The sequence below is a fragment of the Scophthalmus maximus genome, chromosome 19 (assembly GCF_022379125.1).
Source record: "Scophthalmus maximus strain ysfricsl-2021 chromosome 19, ASM2237912v1, whole genome shotgun sequence".
Lineage (NCBI taxonomy): Eukaryota > Metazoa > Chordata > Actinopteri > Pleuronectiformes > Scophthalmidae > Scophthalmus > Scophthalmus maximus.
In genome coordinates this window covers 5,178,638-5,200,294 of record NC_061533.1, presented here as the reverse complement: position 1 = coordinate 5,200,294, position 21,657 = coordinate 5,178,638, and the positions used below count along the sequence as shown (strand labels likewise).

Here is a 21,657-nt window from a genome sequence, read left to right as displayed (position 1 = left end):
TTATTATCAGACTTATTTGAAACTGATAAGAAGAAAATAGAGGCAGAACACTGACAGGCAGCCTGAGATGGATAAATGGATAAATAGACATATAGACACAGGCTCCTCCAAGATGATTTTCTTTTAATTGAAGTGATATCTCTTCAATCACTGGATGACTCTCTGTTGCAGGCCTCACCGTCAATGGGTTCCAATTGAAGGGGGACAAATTACTCGCGGAAACGTAAAAGATAGAGGTCAATGAGCTTGAAGAAGCACCTGAAGATAATGATTTATGTCAAGGGGAACATATTGTTCCACCGCAGTCTTGGAAATCACTTCGCTCATCAGGTAGGCAGACACACATAAGAAACTGATAAAAGAACTAAAGCACTTCTCTCATCTGTAGAGAGCTCATACGCTTTTTGCACTGGGGTCATCATGGCCTTATAGGCCAAACTCTGGCTCAAGGTTCATGCGCAAATTATTCATGACAGCATGAGTAAACATGAGGTAAACATGAACTCCAACATGAGAACGAGCTCTTTCAATATGTAAATCATTTAAAGGCTCTGGCTCTGTAAATTTAAAACAAAAACAAAAAATGGTGCGGACCGCACCTCACAACACTGTTTGCAGTCTGTGCACATCACTGCCCGACACTTCACGAGACGCGCTAGCGAACGATGCTGCGACTTGGGTTTTGGACTAGTGGTCAGCGCGTCCGTCTCACACACCTGAAGCGCGCGTGTTCGCGGCCCGACCAGTGCAGTGAAATCCTCAACAGCAACGAACGGAAAGAGACAAGCTTTCTCCAAAAACGCTCACTGCCCCTTTAAGTGGGAGATCATTTGCGATGGAGTGGAATCAGGAGCTGTGCAGTGTTCTTGGCTCGCAGGTTGGCTGAAGTCCATTCTGTCTCCCTTACTACAACAAACCCCTCTCAGCCAGAGTTCCCTTGCATTATTTACATGTTTATGATTAGTTAAGTCTCACATGGAGCTGCCATCTGCTGGGAAAGAGGCATGTAGAACTGGAGTGCCATTAGGCCCATTTATTCTTAGTGAGGGAAAGAGAGAAATATAAGGAGGAAGAGCCGGGTGGCCTACCAGTACACACTCGCAGTGAAGTCCGTTGCCATGAGTGGCCCGGAGTCATAAAATGTGGTATTTATGCCTCATTAAGTCGTCTTTTGCTCAGCGTCAGTGTTTAAAAATTAACCCCAAAAATAGAATAAGCGGCACAGATGGTGCTCGACAACCAGCGTCTGATCCAATGGACACCTTTACAACATTGCAATTCCTATCTATAAAAAAAACAACAACCCGGAAAAATAAATATCAAGCATAAGCTCCATTTTTATAACCGATAAAGTACCAAATGAGTTTTTAGCTTATCCACTAGATTCATGTTGACTTCATGGCACGGATCATCTCGATACACGCTGATGTCATTTCACCTTTGTTTTCAGTCTCCCACCCCCCGCTACAGAAAGCACTGGTTTCCATTTAATAAATGAATTTGTAGACCCTTAAAAAAAGTTGCTCTGTGAAACATCATGTCTTGAATACAGCTATCATAATTAAACTGCTACTGTGTCGAAATGCAGTTTCTAAAGCAAATAGAATGGAAACGTCCGTCCTGGTTTTCTTCAGGCACTCCTTCATACAGCGAGTGAGAAAAAAAAAGGTGAATTATTATAAGGCATTATTTACTCTGGGCCATTGATTTAAAACACCATCTTACGGCGTCAAAACCAATCAGGAGCTCGGCCTCGGCAACACCGGGTCTTTGACAAACATCAATCCTGACTTTTCTCTGAAAGGGATTATTACAAGTTTCAAGAAAAAGTGACGGTGAACCTTGTTGCGTTTCACTTTGTAGAAACAGGCTTTGTTTCAGTTCCAAAATACTTGGCAGTGGCCGTCACTCTGACAGCAATAGATGGCACTTTTACCCAGAAAAATTCTCTATAGTTGCATCATTGCAACTTGGTTTACCTGTCTGTGAGTGTGGCACTGGGTGTTTTTTGTGGGATGAGTAAATTGTAACCCTCCTGATTTTGAACAGTCTGGAACTTGTGCTGACGTCTCGCAATAAATAATGTCTGTTGTAACTTATTGCTAATTGGTTTTACAGTATCCAAAAGGAGGTTGGAGTAATGAGAGAATGAGATTTGGGCATACAGGATTAAATAGGACGCTTAATACAATTGGCAAACAAGACACTGGTATGTGTGAGCTCTGTCATAATCAAAAAACAGTGGAGCAAATTATTGTCCAAAATATCAGCAGGAAAGAATGATTTTACGAGATAAACTAGAAAGAGAGCACATCAAATTCAATATTAAAGAAAGAATACAAATTAACTCAGGGGATATGGGATATAGAGCAGTATTTATTTCCTTGGAAAAGACCAGAATTATTAGAAGAATATAGAAGCAGTTATTGTTATTTTTGTTATATATATATATAGCAATATTTATTTCCTTGGAAAAGACCAGAATTATTAGAAGAATATAGAAGCAGTGATTGTTATTTTTGTTATATAAATATATATATATATATATATATATATATATATATATATATATATATATATATATATATATATATATATATATATATATTAAGAAAAACATGAAAAGAAGAAGAAGAAGAAGAAGAAGAAGAATATTCTTGCGCAGCACAGTTTGGTCAGCAGGGGGCGCTCCGTGCCTTGTGCTCCGGTGATCAGGTGATCAAGTAGCTTACGCGAGTGAGAGTTGATTGGCAGCTGCGCGACGGGGGAGCCCGAGCATGCGCAACAGGAGGAGCGCGAGTGATCGAGACCGTATTCTGTGCTGTTGCTACAGGTGAGTGACCAATGAGAACACTCCGGGTGACTCACCTGACAGGTGCGTGTGAGCAGAGAGTCGGTCGGTGGCTCCGTTGATTTGGGCCGTGGTCGAGACGCGAGTGCCTCCGTGATTCAAATGTCGGACGCCGATAGATGCTAATCGTCATGCTAGTCATGCTATTCGAGTTATGCTAATCGTTGCTAGCATGCTAATATTACAGCCAACTGGTTATTTCTATGCAGTGTGTGTGTTTTTAAAGTTTGTTTTCAGGGCATGGCGTTTTCAAAATAAGAGTCCATGTCATAATTATTGGGTTTGCAGATTTTGTTTTATTTGTGTGTGTCCGTGCGTGCGCATGTGTGTGTGTGTGTGTGCTGGAAAAAGTTGATTACCATGACTATGCTTTTGGTTCATATGCCTGTGAAATTGAGAATAATATGATAAAAAAGGAAATGACAAGTCCATACAGTTACAGTATTGTCAAGTTATCCATTACCCACCTGTGGTCCTTGAATAAGAGCGCATTATGCAATGTGTGTTTATTGTATTTGGCACGACTTGGTAAGGGTTTCAACTGTTTATTATTGTTCAGTTAAGATAAGATGAGATATACCTTAATTCGGGCATTACAGCAGCAAAGTGAACAGAATAATATATAAGAAATTTACAAAAAAAGGTTAGTATGCACAAAATTTAACAAACAAAAAATTACATTAAATAAAAAAACAACAAAGGTATATAAATACTATATACAGACCAGTAGCAATAGTTGCACATGGGATATTGAAAAATATCAAATATAAATATTGCACAGTTAGTTTCTGCACTTTAAGTGTTGTAAGTTTAATTTCTGGTTCTCAGTATAGAAGAACATGGTTGTCGGTGAAACCCAGTGAGAGTTGATCGGATAACTTGTTAGATTATTCTCAGATCTGTGTGAGCAAGAGACGTTGTTGATACCCTGCTCAGGTGCAACAACCACTTTGGATTTGACAAGCGGACCAACTGTTTTGTGATTTGATTTGTTGTGGCACAGGCTGTGATGTATGTGTCAAGACAAAGTGCCTGGCCCTTTTTTTTTTCAAACCGAGTTAAACTCTTGAATGACTCACATGTACACTAAAGACCCACTTATTACAGTCATTAATTCTGAGAATATTTCAGAGTGTATTCATTAGTTAAAAAGGTTTTTAATGAGCTTCTCCTCGTCCCTCGCTATCCCCCCGAGGGTTTAGCCAACTTTGTTGTAATGACAATAGCTTCTTTCAGACATGAACTCTGGAAAATACCCGAAAACAAATCTGGTCTGGACAATTTCCAGAGTTTTGCCGTTCGTGTCAAAAGAGTTCATTACAGCAGGAACATTTAACAGAACTTTCAGGCGCGGGGTGGATGGAGAGGCAGGACAAATGACGGCCTCTCGCTCACTGTGAATTTTATAGAGATTTCCTTGCTCACCATTTTAGGTTCAGTGCAGAAAACGGTGCGTCTTAAAAGCAGACATCTTGTCCATGATGACACTTCAGGAGGGCGAACAGACAGACAGACAGGCAGACAAGACCCTGAGTGTTTTTGTTTTTCACCAGTCTGCAACATGTTTGACTGGAGCCAGTTGTCATTAGATGGTGATAGCAGCGCTCCTCCTTGACAGCGAATCCGATCGCATTGTTCCAGCGCCTTGTCGTTTCATCGCGGGAGGCGGAGCTCGTCCTGTCAGGCACCGGGGCACGGACGGACTGATGTAATCAGCTGTAGACAGAACACACACACTTCCCCAACCCCGCTGCGGTTGATAACCTCAATAATATATTTGATTGTGCACCGTGTTGTGTTTTTGACTCGAGGGAGTAATGGCTATAGGCGATATGAAAGAGTTGACAGGAAACTAAGTGCAGACAGATTGCACATCACGCTATCTTGAAGAGGGATGTGTTCCGTTGTCGAACGTTGTTCTGCATGCACTGCGAGTTGAAGTGAAAGCAGTGGCAAATTATGGGACTGAATTTTATAGATATTTATTTTTCAAGCAATATCACATTTCAAAGTAGCGCAGAGTTCATACTTTAGTGTCTTTGAAATTTAATTTAGGTGAAGGGGTTTTTACTGCTATTTTTACATTTGAATTTGACTTTTTAATCCGTTCAGTCCCAAGACAAAGGTTCAGCTTTTGTACAACTTGCATGTATCTGCTTTTTAAAGTCTCATAATATCCTAGAAACTATGTTTTTGCCAATTCAAAATGTTCCTGCTGGTGCATGGTATGGTAAAAAGAAAGAAAAAGGAAGATGAAATGTAGTGGGTAGTATTTGAATCCACAAAGCAACATTTTGTGATGTCACAGTCGTCATCGTCATAAAAGCATGTGCAAGCGTTTGTTTTTAAAAAAAAAAAGTGGGTTTAAGGGTTAAAGTTGTGCGCTGCAAAACATTTGGCAGTTGATTAGCACTTCCTGAGTTCTTCAGTTCAGGTTGTCAGGGAAAAAAGAGAAACATCTACAACTAAAAGACAGAAGAACAGATATTTTTTCAGAATTAACTTAAAGAATTAATTACATGGTTTTCTTGACAATAATAAGAGATATTTCAAAATGAAAAGATGTGAACTGAATAGAAGCCCTCAAAAGGAGTTATGATTTATCAAAGTATAATTTTGCCTGAGCAAAAAAAAAAACAGACAAATAATCAGTAACGTTTTTATAAAATTGAGAACATCTATCTGTGCGACAATTGTACCATGAAATAAAGAGGTGGAAAATGAAAATAGAGTATGTGAAAAGACGAGTGGAACGATAGACTAAGGCAAGTAAGCCAAAAAAAAAAAACTTCTCCGTATGCTCCCTCACGCCAGGGCCATACTTTGCGGTCAGTCGCAACCAATCCATTAAAAGGCAACCATCCACTCAACCTCTCAGGAAGAACCAATTCCTCCAGAACCAGCCTTGGGGGTGAAATGTGACGCAGCCACTCCTCTGGGGGGTCATCAGGGACCTGTACACATCGATTAGTAATTGTCTGTCCAACCCCCCCCCCCTTTCCTGAGAGGCCGTTTGTCCCACAGGGAGGCGGCCATTACACCGCAGCGGGGCCACGGGGACCATTCAAGTGCAATCAGAAACAAACAGACTCAGGTTGACCACTTAGGTGGGAGTGCATCGGCCTGGACAAGGAGTAAGAAGCAAGAAACTCTGGAGACATGAGTGATGGGAGGACAGTATATTAGGACCACACTGAAGAGAAAAAAACAAACAGAATAGTGTCATTCTATTGTGAGAATGAGAATAAAGTAAGACATATCAGGGAAATAAATATATTTTTAGTGCAAGTACATGACCAGCAACTAACAAACGGAATAAATTATCAGCAGCAGCCCGACGTGAGGCATCAATCAAAAGTTTGATTTATGTGGTTCATAGTTTTTTTTATTTAACATTTAAAGCTACAGTGTGTAATATTTAGAAGAACTTATTCACAGAAATGTAAAATATTGCCCATAACTATGTTTTCATATATGTATATGTATTTATGTGGACCCGACCTCAGTGTGAGTCGCCATGTTTGCCACGTCGTGTTAAATACGGTTGTTGCACAAAACGGTCCAGAATACGTTGCGTTCACGTTGAATTTTCAGCGCTGCCAGAAATGTTATCAGCGGTGCTCCACCATAAAGTGTCCCCTGTCGGTTGCTCAGCTGGTTGCGATTTGCAACTTTACCACCAGATGCTGCCAGAAAATTACAGAAAATACACACTGGGAGTTTAACACTACTTCCTCATACATTTGCTGTCGGGCTGATTTGTGTTGTATAACTTATTATTTGTTCTTTTCATCTCAAAGTGTATGCTACATGTGAGGAATGACCTCAGGCTGTGATATGATATAAGCCATGACAGTTTTACCAACTCGACAGACAAAACGTCTTCATCCACAAAGTATTTAGTTTGACGGGCTGCAATCTTTTGCCATGACCCACTTCTCACACGCGCTGATCAGCAGTGCACAGATGTTTGGTTGGTCTCTCCATCTCCCTCCCTCAGGCCAGGGAACCTCAGAAGAAGATTTGTTTTTCATTAGAAGCCCGAGCAAACAGGACAGTCGGGGGGAAAAAGCGAGAAACTGGTTGATATATATCGAGCCCATAGAGCTGGGCACCGTCGATAGGCTCTTATAAATTCTAGCTTTGTTTTTGCGTTTGTTTCTCGGTCAATGTTGCCTAAGTGAAATATGCCTGTTTACAGGTCAGCAGATTTACACCAACAAATAGTAAACTGAATTATATTTCTGCCCTCCTGTCCTCGACAGTGGTGGCAGCAAGTACCTTGAGCTATGGCAACTGCTTAGAAAAAGTGCCAAGAGAAAAAGTGCAGGGACTGCAGTGGGAATTTAGTGGGTGTGCATTTGGTTTGTAGACCTACATGGTCTGAAATGCGCAGACTGTATTTTCCAAAGCATCTGTGTATATATGGCCTAGGGTAGGGCTATTGGCCACAGTATGATTTTGTTGACATATTGTTTACCACAAACAATAGTTTACGATTTTGTCAGATCGTCCAAAACTGGGATTGCAGAGCCTCGACAGGCTCTTGTGGTTGGAAATGTATGACTGACTATTGTCCGAGGTCTACCTATGATAATAGCTGTGCAGTCTGGAGGAACACAAATAATCTGCGATATATTCTAGATCAGTTCTGCTGCACATAAAAAACTCTGATAAGCACAAGTTTTTGTTGCAACAATAGAACCAATATGTTGACATGTTTGGTAAGGCAGAGCCTTCTCTACTGTTACCTGTCTTATCTGATCCCACAAAACAAACTGCTATAGTCAGATACAGCAATCCCAAAGGCCTGAACTGATCCCATGTAACTATAGTGCATCAGCATTCTCCCCTATGGATACAGAGTTACACCTTTTCATGTAGTCTAATAAGTCTACAACATTGTGACCTTTAACTACATTGCCCAAATATTTTATACTTATCTGGATAAGGTTAAGGAAGAGGAACTTGTTAAAAACTGACTGGTGCACAAAGTAGTTGGAAATACAGTTCAACAAATACACTATTCGCCTAATTTTGAGTCATGTTTGTTAAGTATATTTAAGTATCTATATTTGTAAGTCATTTTAAAAAGGTTAGCATATTTACAAAGAACCAGTAGGCTTAAGACTGAGTGCGAAAGATGGAAAGTCTTGGAAAGTACTCATACTTTTTGGTTTTGGTCCATTCATAGGATTTTTAATTTCTTTCAGTGCAAAATAAATTTCACCCATCTCCACTTTCCACTCTCTCTCTCTCTGTGCACAAATGAACATGATGAAAGTTCTTCAGCCTCTTCTTCTTCCCCGGCAGATACGGCTGGTTCCTCAGAAACTAATGTTATGTGACAATTTCAGCTCTGAAATAGCTCCGGTTATTGGTTCATTAGCATCGAGTTTGGTTGTGTGGACCTTGTGTTGGTGAAATAATGACAGCAAACCAACATTTATATTTATCTTATTTATTCATTGTAACATTTTTGCCATTAAAATTGAAAAAAGGGTAGATTTACAGTGCTTATGAAGTGAATTTTAAAGAATTTGTGCCTATAATGCCAAAGCTATTCATTACTGATTTAATCAGACATATTGGTGCTCATGGTTGCTCTGTGGTTGGCTAAGTTTAAATTTTGAAGCTACAGTGTGTAATATTTAGAAGAACGTATTCACAGAAATTCAATATATTGTTCGTAACTATGTTTTTTGAATGAGTTAAATATAGTAACATGAGGTGGACCCGACCTCAGTGTGAGTCTCCATATTTGCTACGTTGTGTTGAATACATTTTTTGCACAAAATGGTTTAGAATACGTCGCATTCGCTTTGAATTTTCAGCACTGCCGGAAACCGGAAAAATGGAAATTAGTGGTGCACCACCATAAAGTGTCCCCCGCCGGGTGCACCACCATAAAGTGTCCCCTGCCGGGTGCTAGGTTGGTTGTGGTCTGCAACTTTACCACCAGATGCCGCCAGAAAAGTAAAAGGAATACACACTGGGGCTTTAAGTTCTACATTGAGTGTTGCATATTTTCCGCTTCACCCACTAAAGAGAGATGACAGAGGGCGAGAAAGCAAAAGAAGGAGGACGTCTTTGTGAGGCTGATTTCAAAGCTGCAGCCGGCGAACAGCTCAGTCATCGAGGTGTGAAATATTTCCGTCTCAACACCTTTCATTAAAATTCTTGATATGGTTGGTTGTCTGATTTTGTGTAATACAGCCAACGTCTGTTGTCGGGTGAAACATTCAGCTTTTTTATACAGATTGGAGTTTTCCCGCCCACATACATGGATGGTAAAAGCGTATGAATGCAAACAAGACAAGCTATAATCCTATTGACATAGTGTGTCAACTTCTAGATACAGCAGAAGACAGTGATTTCCCTGCATGCTTTTTTATTCTGCCATTCTGAATTTATATTGCACTACACTGCTTTTTTCCCCCCTGGAATGTTATACAGTAGAGGCAAACTATAATACTGTAAAATAAAACTCTTGCATTTACTTTCCCTCTTGCAAGGGATACTGTATGCAGAGCAGCAAATAGATCTGGGATAATTCCTTTAGGGATGAGGCGGAGAATGTAGAGCGTGTAGTGAAATATTTTAAAGATCTACATCTAGATCTGGGCAGTTTCAGAAAATGGGTCTTCCTCCTACTGTACATGAACATTTTACTCTACTGACGTTTTATGCCAACCTACAGGGTGGGGAAAAAGAGTAGTAGAAAATTGTGCTAAATTACAAGTAGAAGTAACATATTATAATTATGATATTGTAAAATCAGATCTGACAAGAACAGAATACAGTTTAAAAGTACTTAAATCTTACATCATTTCTTAAGGTAGGAAGATTAATATGTTATGATGAAAATAATGATATATATTATAGAACTACTGAATTAAGGCACGTGTTTGGGCTACCAGGTGTATATGCTGGTTTCAGGTGAGAACTTCACCAAAATCAACCTATAAATCAGGCACTTGGCAACGGACAAACACAACCCACTTTATGTTGCTAGGAAACGCAACCCAGTAGTTTATAATGCCCTCCTCAGTACAGTGATTTACAACAATCAGTCATTTGTTGCATGCAAGTAGTGAACGTCACTCTGAGTACTGTGCATCATCGCATCCTCACGGCTGAAGGATCCAACGTCTGTATTTTAGCATAGGGCTGCCACTAACGATTATTTTCATTATCGATTATTTTCTCGATTAATAGATAGTTGTTTGGTCCATAAAATGTCAATAGTGTTTCCCATAACCTCGAGATGATGTTTTGTTTTGTCTAAACACCAAAGATATTTAGTTTGCTGTCATAGAGGAGGAAAGAATCCAGAAAATATTCCCATTTGAGAAGCTGAAATCAGAGAATTTTTACTTGTTTTTTCATAAAAACTACTTGAATCGATTAATCGATTACTAACTGATTAATGTGTTGCAGCTATAGTTTAGCATTTAGCCAATTTAGCACCTGTTGGTCAACAAACGGATTAACCATAACTTCATGTTTTTACTGTAACGACTTCGTATTTAGCAAAGTAATATATCTTCTTGGATTTAAAAAGTATAAAAAAAATACTGATTTGTTCTCAGAAAGAGGGAAAATGTCACTTGTTAATTAGACCCCAGAAACATTGAATGATTTGTGGGTGGATGCTATCAATGATCTATCATCATATCTGCATATACAAAAGGTGCACATACAAATACAAATGTGTGGGGAACAATTATCAATATCTGCACAAAATGAATCGAGTATCAGATGATCATTAGAAGGCAGGATCAGGTGCAGAGGAGCAGAGTGGCAGTGGAGGGTTTGTCACATTAACTTTATTATTATGCACCATTTTGGAGCACACTGCAGTAAGCTAATTTTGCCGTGGAGAGAGGATCTCAGAAGTGTCTTCGTGACTCAGACAGAAAGTGTTGCAAAGCTGCGTTGTGGGAAAGCGGGGAGGGGAGAAAAACCAACCGCGCTCCGGCAGCATATTGATCATCTCTCTGCAAAGTGTTGACACACGGCGGAACTCCACAGAGCGAGTTCACCTGCTCTGCACCAATCCAAATCATCGGAGACACTTCATGTTTACTGGCCCTCGGCAGCAAAACAATGATGCAAAAAACAACAAAATAAAACAGCTGCGTTCGAACAAGAAATGGGGAGGCAGTGTGTGTGCGTTTTGGAATATTGTGGAGATTTATTTTAAGCACACAATAACTTAATTTCTCCTTACCTGAAAAACTGACATGTCTGGCCCTTTAGGTTTCCTTCCGCATGCTTCGTGGAGATGAAAGCAGGGCAGGAATCACGCGGCTTCCACTTTCCCACTTGCAAATTCAGGGATGACGGGGTTCCTCCGCCAGCTTCAATTATGAATGACAGCCTTTTATCTCTCGCCTGCTAATTAGGTGAGAAGAAGATGATGCTGTATGCTCACTCCACATTCTCTTCCCCCTTTTTTTTTGTTCTCTCAGATACCTGGATCCACCCAGCCTTTCTAGTGGAGCAGATAAGTGGGTAGAGAAATGGGTTAGGGGAGAATCATCATGGAGTTCAAAAGACTTAAGTTTAAAGTAACACAATGGAGGAAATGCGAGGAAAAAAATAGTAAGCCGACTGTATATCAAAGATGGAGGGGGGGAGGAATAAAAGTGCTCCGCTCCTATGGAAAGTTGGCAGCTGGTGGAACCCTCCAAAGGGAAGCGTTTTAATAATTTGGCTTTATAGTGAATATATAAATATGGGACGAGGCTCGGGTTCCCTTGATTCTTCACCCGCCACGTTTTTTGTGTGGACACTTAAGTACACGGACATCCTCAACGTCACAGACGCTGATTTGAAACCCGGTATCCAGTGAGTCATTTTTAGTGTAATATGGAAGCATAGCATTTTATTCATGTCAAAGAGGGCGACCGCTCAGAGGGATTAGGTCACAGCTGAGATAGGGTGGAGAGGATGTGGGGTCAATCCGACTGGATCCAATTAGCTGCCTCTGACAGGGGGCCATGACAAAACCTAACTCTGCTGCAACATCTTCCTCCCTGAGCCGGGGCCTTCGCTCGCCGAGGGACGGAGGAATAGAGGACTCGGGGAATAATAGAAGAACAAACAAGTCACGACTCCAGGAGAACCACCCACCAGATAGTCATTAGAAGAGAATCTCTGCCTCTTCCCCTCCTCCCCCTCCCTCTGCTCACCGTCCCTCCCCCCACCCACTGTATGCTCCTCAGATTGCATGAGATGAGAGGAATATTCTTTCCTTTCTTTTTTTCCTGGGCTCTTGGACACTGACAGCAATTTTTTCCACTTTGCAGAATATACAGTGAGCAGTATTGACAGCACTTTTGATAGCATTCAATTAAAGTTTCTTTGAAATACGCCTGAGGTGACAGCATTTCCTGTTTCAAAGGAGCAGCTATGAGACTTTATTTTTTTGTTCTCCAGAAGAATCACTTCCGTGGCGTTTTGTGCTTTTCCTCTTTTTTTTTTGAAAGTGATGTCAATTATTCATTCTTGATTTAAAAACTGTCTATGTGATGTAGGTCATTAAAAAAAAGGGGAGGGGGAGAAACAATGTGAATGTTTAATGAGCAGTGTTTCTGTTGGCAAAGAGCTCAGCAGATAACAAAACTCGTCGAGTCAGACGCTGGATTCTAGACGAGCGCACCTCCACCACGAGGCACATTGTTCAATTGCGTCCAGACTTTTGGGAACGCGTCATCCTTCGTTTATGCAAATTGATCGCTTGATTGTGTGGAGCTTTGTACATAGTAATCAGTGTCCCACTGGAGACGTAAATTTCAAATGCATAAACTTAAACTCCGGAGGAAAGGAAGGTGATGAAAAATGCAATCTTTCCAGTATATGGCATGTTCATTATTGAGTTACAAAAAAAAAGGAGAAACCATTTTATAACAGAACACGGCTCCCAGGGACTAAACTCCTTTTAGTTGTCAAGATAGTAAACAAGTGGTGGGAATTGGGGCGGAGGGGATCAGTGGTCCTTCGAAGTGTTCTCCCTTTTTTTAGAATAAGCACAGTAGTTTCCCTGTACTCCCATCCTCGACCCATGGAAAAGAGGCAGCAGCTAAGACAGGAAGCGCCTTCGCCTTGGCAGCCCATTTCAGGCTACCCTTGATAGTAGCCTTCAAGCAGGAAGCGCAGGGTGAAGGACTAATCGTATTCAGGTCCCCTGAACAAGTGCCTCCTAGGCCCGACTCCTGCACAGCTGTGCGTTCCTCCGAACCATCACCAGCTGGGCTGAACAGGCTCCCCAGCTAAGGTTATACAAAGGGCAAGCGGAGAGCAGCAAAGTGCAGGGTCCAGATTCAACGTTTTTTTGTGAAGGGACGAGCACAAAACAAGAGAAATCGTTGGATTCTCAATAACTCTGCCCGATGAATGGGATCAGTTGGTCCGAAACAGGAAGCCTCCACATACCTGTTATGGTCATGAAAATGGTCAATCGGACGTGCGTTTCATTATGAGTAGGCAAGGCCATGCAAAGTAAGAGTGCATTCAGTTCATACCGACCTCACCCACACTCGGAACATGAAACGTCCCTTTCAGTATTTGCTAATCAGGCTTTGCCATTCAGAGGCGCGCTGCCGTCATTGATGCACGACATGAATGTATGGCAAGCAAGCGACAAGGCTTTTCCGCACATCTGATCAGTTCATGCAGTGCAACATTAATAAAATGATTTCCTTTGGGTGATGAGGTTCCAGCCGGGGGAGGGATCGGTCTTAATGCTAAAGGCACATGTTCGAAAGGGGTCTTATTTGCTTTTGCAGTGCTCTTCTCCAGTCCAACTGGATCTAAAGGAAATTTTACAACTAAAATAATATGCTTGAAGGTTAAGCAACTGTAAACGCAGAGATACTCAAGTGCCCCCTCACAAAGCAATCCAGTGAAACCGAGTCTCGGAGCGTAGAGCATTTATATATACTCATCTCGAGAAATGGCAGATAAACATCGCTGTGAGTGATGTTTGTAAGCACTACAGCGAGCACTGGAAGTGCCGAGGATGTCTTTATTATCCCCGGCGCACCTCTTGTTGAATTCAATTGCTCTTCCAAGGTCTCCCGCTTTCACCAAAACAAATAGTCTCTGATGAAAAAGTTCTCAGGGTCATAATAACTTACATAAAAAGGGAACTTAGAAAAAACTAATTTGCCCAATATTTATTTAATTACAAGTACCAAACAAACCAAAATGCTGCGTGACGTAACACAGATCTGTTAAAAATAATTTGTTATGAAGATAAAAGAGGGAACTTTATACATTATTTAGCCAACCTCATTATGGATTTTCCTGAAGGCAACAGGCAACAGGCAAAGACTTTTCATCACGTTGGGAAACTTATTATTTGCCTACAGCGAAACCTGACGTCCCGAAACGTGTGCATTACATGTCAGGGAGCTGCTACATGCCACTGCCACACACATTCATTCGGAGTGACTCACTATCAGCTTCAAAGTCTCTGGATTTAAAAAAAGAAAAAAGAAAAAGTCAACTGAATGATCTTTGATGAGGAAATGCAATTGCTGCCTGGATTATATTCACAAGCAGCAATTTTCATTGGCGGGGGTTGGTGCCAGTGGAAATCCGTACCACATGCTAATCAGGTTTAGGAGTCCAACACACTTTAGTTGAAGTTGGTAATCAAACTTTATTTGTACGGCACGATTCAAACAAATCAAATGCAATTAAAAGTTGGAAAGATTGTGCCGAAGGTTAATGAAGTAAACATGTTGTGTCTCATGCAACGGGCCATTTAATTTGTATTAAAGCAACAGCACAAACTTTTACCTTCCTTGCTTCCTTCAAAGTACATTTGAGTTTAGAAATGATGCTCATACGTCTAATATGCAACATCGGAGTTGCACTACAAGGCCATCATATGGCACAAAAGTAAAATCCGGCTCATTTTAATCATATAAAAAGGATGCAATTTTCTAAAAAGGGACCGTTTATAAAAAGCGTTTATAAAGTAAAGGCCTTATAGTCATGTTTTAAAGTATATCAAATAGGGCTGGGCGATAAAACGATAACGATCTGTATCACGATAGACACGTAATCAATATCAATAGAAAATGCGTTCGATAGAACATTTCAATCATTTTTTTTTCCTCGTTGGAAGAAACCGGAGCAAAGAGTCTAACTACGCCGGCCACTAGCTACGCCAGCACTCGTCTTCTGGTACCTAGCAGCGTATGGAGTGACACGCCTAATAGCCAATCATTTAACTGTATCACGTTTGGCTGCGCCATCTCATTGGCTCGTGTTTGTGTTTCTTAGGTCATAAAAATTATCAATAATTTACCGATATTGACCGATATGAAACACTTATATCGTGATACAGTTTTCAGCCATATCGCCCAGCCCTAATATCAAAAATAATCTGCTATGCCTAATATTTTGTTAAAAATTGTTTACCCCCCCCAAAAGTTTTAAAAATCCCCCTCTCAAATGGGGTTGGAAACCATCCACTCTCTCTCCCCCATTGAGGAATTCTGAGACTATGAATATTCATGATTGCAAATAACAAGGGCCCCGACCACCAAAGCTGCTCGTGCTCGGTTGACTGGCGGTAGAATGTTCGCAACAAGGCGGCTGGCGGCAACATCGGCAAGATTCAGCCATAAAACTTTCACAAACTGCTAACGCTAACTGTCTGCCGAAACACGCTGCCTCTGCGTCCACTGTAAGTTTCTTTGCCCACATTTGCATATTCAACAGCGATTGGTATTCCGTATTCGTGACGTGCCAAGAATTTGTTTGAATTTCAAATTGCAGAGAAGAGCACAACAATTTCAGACATTTTAGAGGATAGGAACAGAAGAAAAACACTTTTTTGAGTGGAGAATAATTGCCTACAATGCTTCACAGGTCAGTTATAGGCTTTTGATCAAATAAATTATGGACCAGCTTATAAAAACTATGTCTTCCTTACAGCATGATACTGGTTGATTTTTTTTAGCTATTTGCTATTGTACTGATGCCTATACTATTTGAACATTCAAGTTTATTACACATAACTATTTGGCAGACAGTATTATGTATGATAAACATCACTAGAATCAGACTGCACTAGGAATGAACATCGTCACTGTGGGCCAAAAAAAGGCCAGACCTGTGATTTGATGTAAAGTTTAAGCCAGTAGTGCGATTTTAATGAACACACACATCAAAACCATACGGTACGAAACGACAGAGGAAATCTCATACCTGAAACTGATCTGGTTGATATAATAACACATTAAATGAGACGAACTCCAGACGAACAGACATAAGCTGTGATATGTACATGAAAAGAATGAGGGGGAAACAGAGTCTGGAATGAGATGTAACGCATTTAGCTGCCACTGAAAGCAGAGATTCTTCCCATAACAAGGATCGAGCTTGTTATGCTAATTGCATATATATATATGTGTATATATCCAAGTGGGAAACCTTGAACTGGAGCCCAAGCCGGAGATCGTCTGCGTAAAGTAGATTCAAATCTTCATTATTCTCACTCACATTACATGAATAACAGTGCTCCACATCAGTGATATTTTCCCTTCATCTTCAAATAAAGATTATCGTTGGATGTGGGCAACAGACCAATGTAAAAAATGAAACTTTAATTTGAGAGTGTTGGGCTGGAGGATGAAGTTTGGAGGGGGGGGGGGGGGGGGCATTGCTGACGGACACCATTTTCTGTGTCCGAGGATTGCTGAGCCTTCAGAGGAGGAAGCGATTGGAATAGTTTTCTCATCATCCCTCAGCCACTGGGTCATGGTTTAAACACTAATCCTGAAGGATGAGCGAGGTAGAAACATCCACCACAGCATGCTCCAAAGATTGCAACCCCTTCTGCCCCTTCCTTCTGATCGCATGCTTTAAAAAATAAAAAATAAAAATAAAAACCGTCATGGAAGGGAAAAGGCCAGCTGCAGCTCTTGGGCTCCTTGGCTTTGACATTTTTCTGTGGGAGAATAAACAGAACAGTTTGTGCAACTGCTTTGTCAAATATGCGACGGAGGATGCATGTTGATTTAAACTTGCAGAATTGGGATGACATTAAGTTACGGGACCGCAACAGAATTCTTCCACGATATTTCATCACAGCAACTGATAACCCACGACGTGTATATTAAGCCTGGCCGTTGGCTTCGGCATTCCCTGGGCAACAGGGGCGCGTGACACTTGGGAAATTTAATACCCAACAGGTTTCGTTGTCAATACGAACTGAAAAAAAAGGGAACAACAACAAAAGCTACTGCGAGCTCTGCCTGCCCAGAGGCATCACTGCCAGTTTAATTATTGTTTTACTCTCGCAGAGATAATTCATTGAAATTACAGTGCTGTTGTGAAACATTCAGAGGCTTGCCAGCTTGTCTTCCTGGGCAGCACAAACATGTACAGTGCTGCTTTGATAAAAAAAAACCCACACAAGTGCACCCTGTTGTTGACTGAATCTTCTGTATTGGAGCAGCTCTTATTACTGGACCGTGATTTAATTAATGGTTCAATTACAGAACAACCGCCGTCTTTGTGTTTAATTCGAGAGGAATCAATTAAGGTCTATTTCCCCCCTCAATGAATAGAAGGAGATCCTTGATAAAATGATAAAAAAAACGTGGCCAATCTGAGATTCAGTTACTGGAGAATTGAGCAAACACTCTCCACTAAACGGATGAATGTTGAAAGAAATTTTTTAAGAGAGTACGGAAAAAACTACAACTTTGAAGTCGTTACACAGACATAACAAACACAATATCTTATTTTTGATATATTTAAATATAAAAATCTTTTTAAAACCTATTGGGAATTGAACCATGCACTGAACATCCACCTACACCTGCAGCACCTGGTACTAGCCAGTACGGTACTAGCTTTCAATCACTGTTTCCACGCTTCAATGCAAAACTTACTTTATCCTCTATTTTAGTCTAAATGACACCATAATGAACATCTTGCTGTATTGAAGAAGACTTGAAAACTAGAGATTGAACCATAAATTCCTGAGGAAAATGTTTACTGACGTGAGAATAGACTTCTATAGAAACTGACTTCTTTTTGTTGCCCTCTGCTGGCAATTCCAGACCAGAGAATACTGGTTTTAAGCACTTTGGCATTGGCATTGTTTTACCTTCCTTTTTTTACACGTAGTCAATGGTCTCTTCACAACAACACAGACACAGGTTGGCTCTTTGAAATGGGAGTTTAATGTCTCGTCCCCTCTGTCACATCCTTGTCTTAATCACGTCGTCATGCCTTCACGCCATCGAGCTCTGAGACCTCATTGGTCGCTTGTCATGAAAAGATTTTTAAAGTCCCTTGAACCTGCTTTAGGATAATCCATCTGGGACGTTCTTTCAGGGGGCCTTAAAAGTCCCTTTCACCATCTGCTTGAGCTTCAGAGGTGAACACAACTTGAATGGACAAAAATATGCATTGCATCATGTGACGACGTTCACCTTGCGTTGGGTACAGTGACACAGTGACCGCGGCTGCTGCGGGACCACAAACGGGAAACATTAATTCTTAACAAGATCCATTCAATACAAGTAATTTACCAATGAATGTTCATAATTCTGCTTTCCTTTGTCACTTGAAACCAAAAAGTACTGTTTTTTTTTTTTAGCCTGGCCCAACATATCTAGTGAGCGTATCCTCTGTCCATGTTGCTCCTCCATAGTTATACAGTAGCCCAGAATGGACAAACCAAACACTGACTCTAGCAAGGGCCTTTCAGGCCTTGAAGGCCACTGTAGGTGTTCCTACACACTTGGAAAGGAAGAGGTGAGTAATCAGCTGCTGGATGAAACAAAATCCTACACACTGGTCCTTTAACTTGTGTGTCCTTAATAATAGTAATAATAATAAAAAAAATGCATTTATAGAGCCCTTTTCATTGCTAAAAGCAATCCTTGTATTTTGGTGTTGCAGCAACTGAGATCCTAACATATACGGAGGGGGAAAGGAGTAAAGGACTGAGATTGATTCTTTTTCTCCACAGCTGCTTACAGAAAAAAAAAGAGGCAGTTACATCACACAGCTGCGAGCTTAACACGGCAGCTGCATTGTGGGAGATATCCCAGGCTCTGATACACCTCGGACCTGTGAGAAAAGGGGAGTCACTTACTGCCAGGCGCTACCGTCACCCGTCCCTGGAGGACCAATTATTCTCCATGTTTGCCCTAAAGTCTCGCCATGAAAGACAAGAGGGTGTTTGAATAAAATATCAGGGTAGACAGAAAATCTGTTTCGTGCCATTGATGGCTTCACAGTCGGGGCAGTAGAGTATTGTTTGTTTCGGGCAAATATGTGCACTGAAGGGGAAAATGTTTTTGGAGATGGTATACGGATGAAATACCGGCCGGTTTGATAGATGAATAGTCAGTCATAAGCCAGGACATTAAATTATGACTCTCAAAAAACAACGAGAATCTGAATACCTTTCATTTCATGGATTGAAAAATAATGAAACATTGAAAATATCTCAGACTTCTTGGCAAACATTTGAAAAGCTATTTTTGTTGCGCATGAATCCTGAAAACATTTTGTCTACTCCACATGGACACTGGCAAACAGACTAATTTCCATCAAGCGGGAGGTAGGTGTGCATTCACTCAGGGCGAAATGCTGTGGCATTCCTCCGGAGTCTAAGCCTGTCTGGCACCTGGCAACCTCACAGCCTTGAAGGTCAGCTTCTCAAAGGCATCTGATACCCCTGACTGCAGCTCTTTTCGCTCCTCATCCATTTTGGCAAATGGCAAGACCGGGCTGATCAATCAAGCGCCGTCAAAAGGCCAGATGGGAGGGGCGGGGGGAGAAAAAGGGGTCTAAACAGAAGCCCTGATCCTCTGTATTGACTGCTTGGATTATACAGGATCACCCTCCAGGCTGTCCGTGTGATTTGGCCATAACTCCACAATATGATGATAAGTGAAACTCCAGAAATCAAAACAGTGTGCATCAGTCCTGCTTTCTGTCCATCTGTAAGAGGGATGGATGTGTTTGAATGTATATGTAGAGTGCATCTGTTCTGCATTGTTTCAGAAAGTTATATTGTAGAGGAAAAACCGCGGTGCACATTTCCAGACTAAGACTTACATTACTATATATTCCCAAAATTTCCTCTGCCATGCAGAGCCATAGATCAGGGTACTTAGTCATGCATTCAATAATGTCCAATCTGCTTGAGCCAATTTCTGAAATCAAATCGTGTGCAATCTGTCGGCTAATCTATTCATCCATCGACCCCGCGGAGGTATGAAGACATCGATGCGGTAAACGTGATATTTGTGCCCCGTGAGATAAAACTTTCAGTGTGAAAAACACCGACTTTGACGGGGAAATCATGAACAGCATTGAGTCTTGAAAGTGAGTACATTTGTCAAGTGTTTCACTGTAGGCAGAGAACTCGATATGAGGTAGAATAGACACAATAAAGATTTATTCACAAAGATACACAGTGTAGGTACAAAAGGTAAAAGTGAAATGTGTGACTAACAATAACAGACTCAAACTGCCAAAACCTATAATAAATGCTGGGGAATAGTGAAAGAGCAATGTATAGGGGAAGTGTCCAGAGAGGAGAATCCAGGAGAACGGACCAGAGTGTTTGTGTATGAGGAAGTATGGGGGAACAGTGTGGCTGAGGGAGCTGGCTGAGCGTGACAAACTGAGCAGATGATCCTGGGACAAGCAGGGTTAGGGTAAAAGTGGGCAGGAATAAAAAAAAAAAATCCAACTTCTCAAAAGAGGTTTGTAAGGTTCGGTAGAAGCACAATACGACAATTTGAGGTGACACCTAAATATACTGCAACGGGTGAGGATTTGAATGGTGAGGATCAGGTGAATGGGACGATTGTTTTATTCCAACCTAGTGAACCATGTGAAATAGCCACATCACGATGATCCCAACAGTATTTACTCAAGTTCAGTACTAAAATCTCTCAGACTTCCAATATTTAGAGTTTTTGACCGCTAGTGGCTCTATAGAAGAAGGGTTTTGGTGAGAGCATGTCCCTGTTTAATTTGCATCTCGTGCTTTTCTAGCATTTGCAGAAGGATGCACATGTTCACACGTCAATCAAGTTGCAACCCACCGTGACTTCACCCATTGTAAACCTGCAGTTTTGAAGCCTCTGGTTTTAGCATTTTGGTCAGCACCATCTTGGTTTTTTGAAAACCAGAAGTAGCCATATTTGGTGGGCCCGACTGAAAACTCGGCCCCCGCATTGGCTTCCCTTTCTTGACCCGGTGATGACCTCACAGAGTCAATCCCATGATCTGAATTGTGATCTCAGTCTTCTTATTGGGCTGAATGTGGTAGAGACGAGTCGCCACTTTGTTGGTTTTGTTTAGTCATTCTGTGTCACATCAGTTTTACAGTGCCATTTCATGTGCAGTAAAGACTCTGGTTTTCAGAAAACATACAGTAATTACCAAAAAAACTTTGAATTCAGCTGTCACTGAATCACTGGTAACTGGCATCAGCTTTGTCTTTGTCGTTTTGCCAACACGTTTTTCCACAACACTCTTTGCTAAGAAAAAGACAGAGGAAAAATAATAGCTTCAAGAAGAAATGTTGTTAGTGTTGGAGGCCACTGCCCGAACCCAATGTACGAGCATGGGGGTGAAGCAAAGCACATTCATTTTCATCGCAAGAGGCCTATAATGCAAATGTTGAGCACACACAGGTCACAACACATGAAGAGAGTTTAAAACTCTTCCACTGGTGCCGTGTTACTGACAGCAACATCCAGAGAAAAAAGATAATTGATGAGAGGAAAAAGCTGTGAAAGCAT

General features: G+C 41.1%; 1 long non-coding RNA gene across 3 annotated transcripts in view; it reads left to right on the top strand.

Moving 5' to 3' along the window:
* The first annotated feature begins 2,738 nt into the window (after window positions 1–2,738).
* The window catches only part of LOC124849712, a 161,046-nt gene continuing 142,127 nt past the window's right edge, over window positions 2,739–21,657 (top strand). For 2 of the 3 annotated variants that reach the window (XR_007030160.1, XR_007030159.1), the window contains exon 1: window positions 2,760–2,833. This is a non-coding gene — a long non-coding RNA (uncharacterized LOC124849712). Of the gene's footprint in view, window positions 2,834–21,657 lie in introns of all 3 variants that reach the window. The other variant, XR_007030161.1, reaches the window with a different exon arrangement.